The sequence below is a fragment of the Cherax quadricarinatus genome, chromosome 36 (genome assembly GCF_038502225.1).
Source record: "Cherax quadricarinatus isolate ZL_2023a chromosome 36, ASM3850222v1, whole genome shotgun sequence".
Classification (NCBI taxonomy): Eukaryota; Metazoa; Arthropoda; class Malacostraca; order Decapoda; family Parastacidae; genus Cherax; species Cherax quadricarinatus.
In genome coordinates, this window is record NC_091327.1 from 3,652,532 (window position 1) to 3,661,125 (window position 8,594).

Genomic DNA, 8,594 nt, shown 5'->3' on the forward strand with positions numbered 1-8,594 from the left:
TACAGAGAGAGATACAGAGAGAGAGAGAGAGAGAGAGACAGAGAGATCCTTGAGACAATAATCTCAAGACAAATGACAGAGTTTTTTGACTATCACTCACTACTTTGTGATCGTCAATATGGCTTCAGGAAAGGTTACTCTGCTGCTGATGTGTTGTTAAACCTCTCCACTAAGTGGCACCAGTCACTGGATGAATCCAAAGTCAGCTGTGTGGTAGCACTGGACATTGCTGGCGCTTTCGACCGGGTGTGGCACCAAGGCTAAGCTCTTAGCAAAACTTCAAGCACTGGGAATTGCAGGCTCTACGCTATGTCTCCTCAGTGATTACCTTCATGGTAGATCTCTAAGTGTAGTTCTCAATGGAACGGGAATCAGCAAGACATCCTATTGGGGCAAGTGTTCCATAAGGAAGCATGCTGGGACCATTGTTATGGAATGTCTACTTCAAAGACCTTCTTCATCTCATCCCAGAATCATATGTATATGCAGACGACTGCACACTGGGATTCACTTATCCAAGAGAAGAAATGCCAGCTGCTCTAAGCTACATCAATCACCAGCTGAGAGCTATATCAGCTTGGGGAAATAGATGGCAAGTAACATTTGCACCTGAGAAAACGCAAATGATGATCGTCTCTAGGCACCATGATGGTAATGCTGGTGCAGTAGTAAGGATGAATGGGAGGGTGGTGGCACCTGGAGAAGCTGATATCCTTGGGGTGAAATTTGACTCCAAACTAACCATGAAGAACCATGTTGTAAATCTTGCAAACAAGGCAGCCAGGAAGCTTACAGCGCTTCGCCGTATCTCGCATCTACTTGACAGTAGGGGTTGCAAGATTCTGTACGAGGCACAAGTACGCTCGCACCTTGAGTATGCTCCACTTTCTTGGTTTGCCTGCCCCCCCTCTCATCTGCGACTGCTTGACAGAGTAGAGAACAGAGCAAGACGTCTCATCTCTCACCTGGACCCATCCTGAATAGATCTGTCATTTCAGCAGAGCCTTCAACAAAGGAGGGACGTGGGTGGCCTTACTGTTATGTACAAGGCCAATATTTTCAAAGTACCACACTTGGATCCACTTCGAGGACAGCGTGAAACAAGCTTTTATGCCACAAGACGGGCAGAAAGCAGCAACTTCACTCTGGCTGTACCCTTCTCCAGAACTTCACTCCATCTGAGGTCCTATATACCCAGGATGACTCGAGTATGGAACACATTCGTACAGCATAATGATGTCAACGAGATAAAGTCAGGTGATCAAATGAAAATGCTGGCCCACAGATGGCTCCAACTTCATCTTGTTCCCTATTTGTATGTCTCATAACAATAAAAATGCTTTCAAATGAGCTGATGTAGGTAACAGCTCTTAGCTTGCCAATAAAGTTAGGAGTCCTTAACCTGTAAATAGCTTGTCAATAAAGCTAGGGATCCTTAACCTTGTCAAACCCTGTGTAAAAAAAAAAAGAAAGAAAGAGATAGAGAGAGATACAGACAAAGAGAGAGATACAGAGAGAGAGAGAGATACAGAGAGAGAGAGATACAGAGAGAGAGAGAGAGAGAGAGAAAGAGAGAGATACAGAGAGAGAGAGATACAGAGAGAGAGAGATACAGAGAGAGAAAGATACAGAGAGAGAGAGATACAGAGAGAGAGAGATACAGAGAGAGAGAGAGAGATACAGAGAGAGAGAGATACAGAGAGAGAGATACAGAGAGAGAGATACAGAGAGAGAGATACAGAGAGAGAGATACAGAGAGAGAGATAGAGAGAGAGAGAGATAGAGAGAGATACAGAGAGAGAGATACAGAGAGATACAAAGAGAGAGATACAGAGAGAGAGATACAGAGAGAGAGATACAGAGAGAGAGAGAGATACAGAGAGAGAGAGAGAGATACAGAGAGAGACAGCCACATTCGGTCAGCCAGTCAGCCAACCACCCGTCCAGCCAGCAACCCAGCCACCCAGCCAACCACAGACCCAGCCACCTCGCTAGCCAGCCGGATAATATATTACACATGTTCCAGAGTTGTTTTTCTTTACTTAGGGTATAGGTTATACTACATTCTGGCAGGATGACACTACCAGTGGTATTCTCCCATTCCACTGTGTCGACAATACATAAAGATAACAGTAACATATGATACTGTATGCGATGTAAAATTTACAATACAGTTCACTACCATGTATACATTATATACAGTACATAAATAATTAAAATAAAACAATAGAAGTAAATTATGGTAAAAAGAATGAAATAATGATTGTACATTACATTACAGTATTATGTAGGTAGTTTATATAGGAAAGGTTTGACATTATGCCCTACCCAATATGTCTGCAATTTTCGAAGGTTCGACTTATGTCCATTTTGACTTAAGACCGGTTGGTCAGAACCAAGCTTGGTCGTAAGTTGGATGGTAGGTGTATTTTGACCTTCCTGTTACACATTTTACTAAGGACTTCAGCTGGAAGTTAAAATATACCTGTAATTTAATTTTCATGGCTGTTTTCCTAATTTGCATGTAAGACAGCCTTCACCACACAATTTTTTATATAATAATACATATATAACATGTATGGAGCGGAGGACAGAGAGGTACATGATAATATATACCTGGAAGGTACTCGAAGGCTTGGTCCCAAATCTGCACACTGCCATAACAACATACTGGAGCGAGAGATATGGGAGGAAGTGTAAAATAAACCCAGTGAGGAGCAGGGGTACGGTGGGGACAATAAGGGAAAACTGTATCAACATCCGGGGTCCCAGACTTTTCAACATCTTACCAGAAGATATCAGAAACACTGCTGGAACAAGTGTTGAAGCCTTCAAGAGGAAACTAGACAAGTATCTTCTTCAGGTGCCAGATCAACCAGGCTGTGATGGATATGTGGGGCAGCAGGCCTCCAGCAGCAACAGCCTGGTTGACCAGGCGAGCACCAGACGAGCCTGGCCCATGGCCGGGCTCAGAGAGTAGATATACTCTCGAAATTCTTCAAAGGTATATCAAAGGCTCAAAGGTAACATCTTTTCTGCAGATACAACGAATCTTGATTAACATATCTTCTCTTAGCTGTTGGAGAATCAGTTCCTTTGACAAAACACAACAACCCAAATTTTCCCTCAACCATGAGGGATGCAAAGGAAGTTCAGAACATCGAGGGTAATTATATGTGTATTTACTACAAGAACAAGGTATACAGGCCAAGCTGACATCAATAACATACTACTATATAAAAAGCCCCTTGTCATGCTGAGCATTTCTGGCAAATTAAGTCCTTGCCTGGAACTCTCTCCTGGTCCAGGTTGCTTATATTTACTAGCTTCAATGACTCTCCTGCCCTTGAGCACAGGGCTTACATCAGTACAGCATTTAGCTTTAACTTGACGTCTTACCCTATATATTTTGACCTTCCTGTTACACATTTTACTTAGGACTTCAGCTGGAAGCTAAAATATACCTGTAATTTAATTTTCATGGCTGTTTTCCTAATTTGCATGTAAGACAGCCTTCACCACACAATTTTTTATATAATAATACATATATAACATGTATGTGTATATATAAAATACGTAAATTATAATATACATGGTAAAGTGTGTCCTACATGTATATAAGAAAACAGCCATAGAGTCCTCAGTAGAATGTACAATATATGGCCCAAAAGATTAAAAAAAAAAGATTAACATATTTGCTCTGATAAACATACTTCTATTCATCACAATGATATATATCTAAAAGGAATAACAAGATCTATACAAAACAGAATAACTAATAAAAATGCAGCTTTTTTATACAGATCAATAAGTTACACGTTGCTAAGTTAGCTGGAAGCCACAGTGAAGCCCTTCTGCTTCCTTTCTCAGTGGTTGATTGACACACCCACATCAAGGGCTGGAAGGGAAAGAATTGGTACAAACCAGAATGGCTTCATGTACTAGTGATTTATCTGTTACGTTAACTGGACACACATTAATACTGATAAATTATTATTATTCCACCAAGGAAGAGTGACCCAAGAATGAGGAAACACTATCATTCAATTATCTTACCAGGAGTGTAATGACATCACAATTTAGATGGCCCTCTGAACTGCAACATCTTCACCCTTCAGAGTACAGGCACTGTCCTTCCCACCTCCAGGACTGGTTTGGCTAACCAAAATTTCCCTTCATAAATGTTACCTTCCTCACACTCCAGCAGCACATACATTAAAAATAACTTGTCTCCATTCACTAATTTAACCTGCTCACATCAGCCTCCTGGATATTCAAGCTCCACAATGTAACCACCATCACCTATTGCCTCAATTATTTTCCAACCTCATTTTCACTCATCATACCCCATCCATTACGCTTCATCATTTGCCCTCTATCATCCACACATGCTCACCAACTACTGATCATGCCTCATCACTTACCTAATATCTGGTGAAAAGTGTGGAGAAAAGGTGTTGGCAAGTATGTTGGTGCAAATGGCACTGATTTCTCCCTCTACATGGTACACCACCTCCCCATTGCCCTCACATCTCGACACCACCTGAAACACCAATCTGGTATAACCTTCACACACCTGATATAGCTCAGTTATAAAACCTTATGTTACCTGATACAGCCCACATTCATCTGATATGGCTAACCCACCTGATGCTGCTACTTAAATACAATCCTGAGATTTACACAGTAATGAAAATAGAGGGAGTAAGATGATCTAACAAGAAATATATTCTGGCAGGCAAGATGTTGCAGAAACCATAAAAATTGCAAAATCAGGGAGCAAGCATAGCATCTGTGGAAAATTACATTTATCTGGATGTAACTCATAAGGTACATACCAGTAAATGGTAACAAACTATTATTTATCAAAGTTACATAGACAAGTAGGAATTTTGGGACACCTAGGTCACAAAAAATGTCCCCCTTCAATACCTACAACTGTCATATCCACAAGTTACTCTAGACCTATATTAATTGCAAATGAAATGTACATCACCAGGAATTCTGGTAAAATTATAATTTTGTGGACTGTATATTAAAATTAATAAATGATTACATATACACATTTATATAACAGAAGGAGAATTTATAATCATAACACTCACCAATTTGTCTGGAGATTACTGTGTGTCATGTACAAAACCCCCTCTAACTAAATTAATGATGATATTACTGGTCAGAATTACAAACCTAATTTAGGCAGCTTATCTGAGGTTCCTGGAGTTGTCCTGTCCAGTCGCCTGAATTCTCACCTTATGCAGAAATGCACATCCAACAATTTCGGCTCCTATTTGAGAAGTGTAAGCCCAATATAAGCTCTAGAGCGACGAAAATTCTTCCTATTTTCACTAACATTTTTCTTGGCTCATTCTAAACATGGTGACTCTCCTCTGCTCGTCAGCGCAGGCGCCGAGCTTCCCACTTTTTATAATATAATTTTTATTAAATACAAAATAGGCCATCAATTTACATATAAAATACACTATTTTCGAAAAATATACTATATATTTTCCACAGCATCAGCACTCCGTTGATTGGTAAAGGTCTCTTACATAAGGAATTAAAGATACTGTCTCCTTCCTTGGATCAAATTTGATTACCTCCCATGCATGACCTCTACAGCTTTATGACCCTTATGGGTTCAGCACTTAATGATTATAATAACAACAACCTCTACAGGTTTTGCACTTCCCAGTTAATGTAATAATGCTGTACATAAAATCAGTTGAAGTACCTAGCAATCATACAGCCTCTGCAAAGCTAGTTAACCTAAGAATTGTCTTTCATCTTAGCATATGCAGTGCCAGCACAGAGCCCATGTGTGATCAAGCATAGCAAAGCATATAAAGATTCCAATGAACTACTTGTGTTCCCCTTCATTGGTTCAAAACCCCAGACACTACAACCCCCTACTGGTTAAGCACTTCTACCCTGATTTAAATTAATGAAAAAAAAAAAAAAATCTCAAGACTGGTACCAGAACTCAAGAGGACTGGACTGAGAGAACACTAATTACAGTACACAGGAACAGGCTGTGTATATGAAGGCCAGGGGCCAGTCAGATGGCAACTGAACCATACTTTTTTAGGTTTTGGGTAGTATGTGGTATACACTAGATCAGTAGTTCCCAACCTAAGAGATGGGGACCATGAAGCTATGCCACATACATTGCTCCTCTGGTCAATGTTTGAGTGCCTCTTACCCACTCCTGTCTATCCCTGCCAACCCCTCAAGGGTGCCTTGATGTCAATGAGCAGCTCTTAATCCAAGGAAATGTGACAGCTGAGCCTGAGAATCAAAGGAAGCAAGAGACTAGTTGATCAGTGTTTACCCCAAATGCTTGGCCATTAGATGTGCTTCCAGTTCTGAAAATTATTATAATCAAAAAGGAATTATTATAATAAAAAGGAAAAAAGTTCTGTAAAACTTGAAGCCAGCCAATGGTTTGGCAATGGCATGACTACCTTCTAATCACTCTGCTGACCTGGACACTTCAAGGAATTGGAGATAACCTCCCATTTCAAACAAACCTACCTTTTATTTCCCAGGTGTTGTATGACCCTTACAGAAAAGCAGTTCCCCACAAATATAGTGTAATGATAACAAAGAACTAGATTACTTGGGTCCTCAGAGAGTTGCTTTTTAACCCCTTGACTGTTGCAACCCCCAATCCTGAGGTGTTTCCCCTTTGTGTCGCAAAATTTAAAAAAAAAAAAAAAATTCTTTTGAAATGATAGACAATCTTTTCCCCGATTGTAATGACACCAAAACAACGAAATTTGATGGAAAACTGACGGAATTATGCTCTCGCGAAGTTAGCGACCTTGGCGATATTTACAAACTGGCGATTTCGCCCACTTTGAGCCCTATTTTCGGCTAATTCCGTTGTTCCAGTCGACCAAACTCATAGCTATTTCTTTAGAACTCCATTTTTTCTATCGATTGAGTAAAAGAAACTGCCCATTTACTGATTTCAACTACCCAATAATGTGGATAGAAATTTGCAATTTGGCCAATTTCACAAAAATTAAAAAATATGACAATTTCAAAATAAGGTACAGAATGAACAATGCAGACATTCCTGGCTCTAAAATAACATTTTCTTTGTTCATCAGTCATGTCTCGCAGGCCCCTCTGATATTACTCTTGCTTTCTATTTTGAATTTTTATTCAAACAAAAAAATAGAAGACTTACTATTATGCAGACTACTGCAATACTGTAACAATTGTATAAATAACATCAACCCATTCATGACTGCATATCAGAATGGCTAGTTGGACATTTATTGGACAATGACATCATTTGTTTATTTTTGAACATTGGCAAAAATCAAACATTTCCCCTACTTTGAGCTCCATTTCCAGGTTCTTTTTATAGTAAAATCAATCAAAATCACCTCTATTTCTATAACATGTTTTTCATTCTATCAAATGAGACCAAGAAAACGAGAATACAACCATAAATACTATACGAAAATAGACCACAAAGTCGGCATTTTAATTAAAAAAAAAAATGGTCGGAGTTTGTTTTTTCTCATTATGCACTCTGTGCTCCAGGATTTTTTTTTGTATGGTGCACACTGACCACACAGACCCATTCTCTCACATGTGGGCCTACCAGCTTTCTCCTGCTTGATTTGAAGCCGCTAGAATTTACGAGTATATATACGTCAAACACGGTACCTCATAAGACGTATATATATGGCCGCAACAGTCAAAGGGTTTATATACTACTATGGTCACATGGCTGTCCAAACCCCTCACTACTTCCTACATCCTCCACTCCTCTCAGTGTACCTGCAACTCACCTGGTGAAAATGGCAGGCACACTCCCTGGAGAAAGTGTCTACAGCGGGCTGCAGTCAAATTGAAGGTGTCGATGGCCTTGTAGCTGCGGTGGTGAGCGTATGATGCAAGATTCATAGTGCGCTGCAGGAGGTGAGAGTGGTCAAGCTGTTGAGGAAAGGTTACAGGGAAAAGAAGCTTTTGTGTTCCTGGGTATTAAAAATTATGTAAACAGTTTAATCAACATAATGTCTTAAGAATAGGGGGTTAATTTCTTGAGTCATGGGTGAGGGGCTCTTTATTTATTATTAATTTGAACATGATACAGAGAAGTACAAGGAATACATTTATTAACAGAGCAACATGCCAAAGCCCCTTGCATGCTGAGCATTATGGGCAGGCTTAAAATTAACTTAAGATTAACTAAGCAATGATATATTCAGTGGTAAAAACATTAATGTAAACAGATAACAATTTAGCACAAATGAGTATTACAAAGACAGATCATATGGTCATTTACTGTGTTGTTGTGCATTCAATAGTATGGAGTAATCTGTTAGGTAATGTAATTAAAAGTTTGATTGGGTCACAGGTTAGACATTTATGAGATACAGTAATGAGAAACATTTTAGAGATACAATTATTCAGTATTTATTTCGTTGTGGGTGAGTAAGTGATTTTTGAGAAGAGACTTGAATTTATAAACAGTGTTTCTTTTATATTCACAGGTAATGAATTCCAGATTCTGGGGCCTTTTATGTGCATTGAGTTTTTGCATAGGGTGAGGTGGACACGAGGGACATCAAAGA

The 8,594-nt window shown here is 39.5% G+C and overlaps 1 long non-coding RNA gene across 1 annotated transcript; it reads right to left on the reverse strand.

The window, feature by feature from the left end:
• Positions 1-1,912: 1,912 nt before the first annotated feature.
• Positions 1,913-7,950, reverse strand: LOC128691285 (uncharacterized). Its single transcript, XR_008407418.2, has 3 exons — positions 7,809-7,950; positions 4,425-4,543; positions 1,913-3,898 (listed from the first exon to the last, which is right to left on the reverse strand). It is a non-coding gene; the product is annotated as an uncharacterized lncRNA (long non-coding RNA).
• Positions 7,951-8,594: the final 644 nt, after the last annotated feature.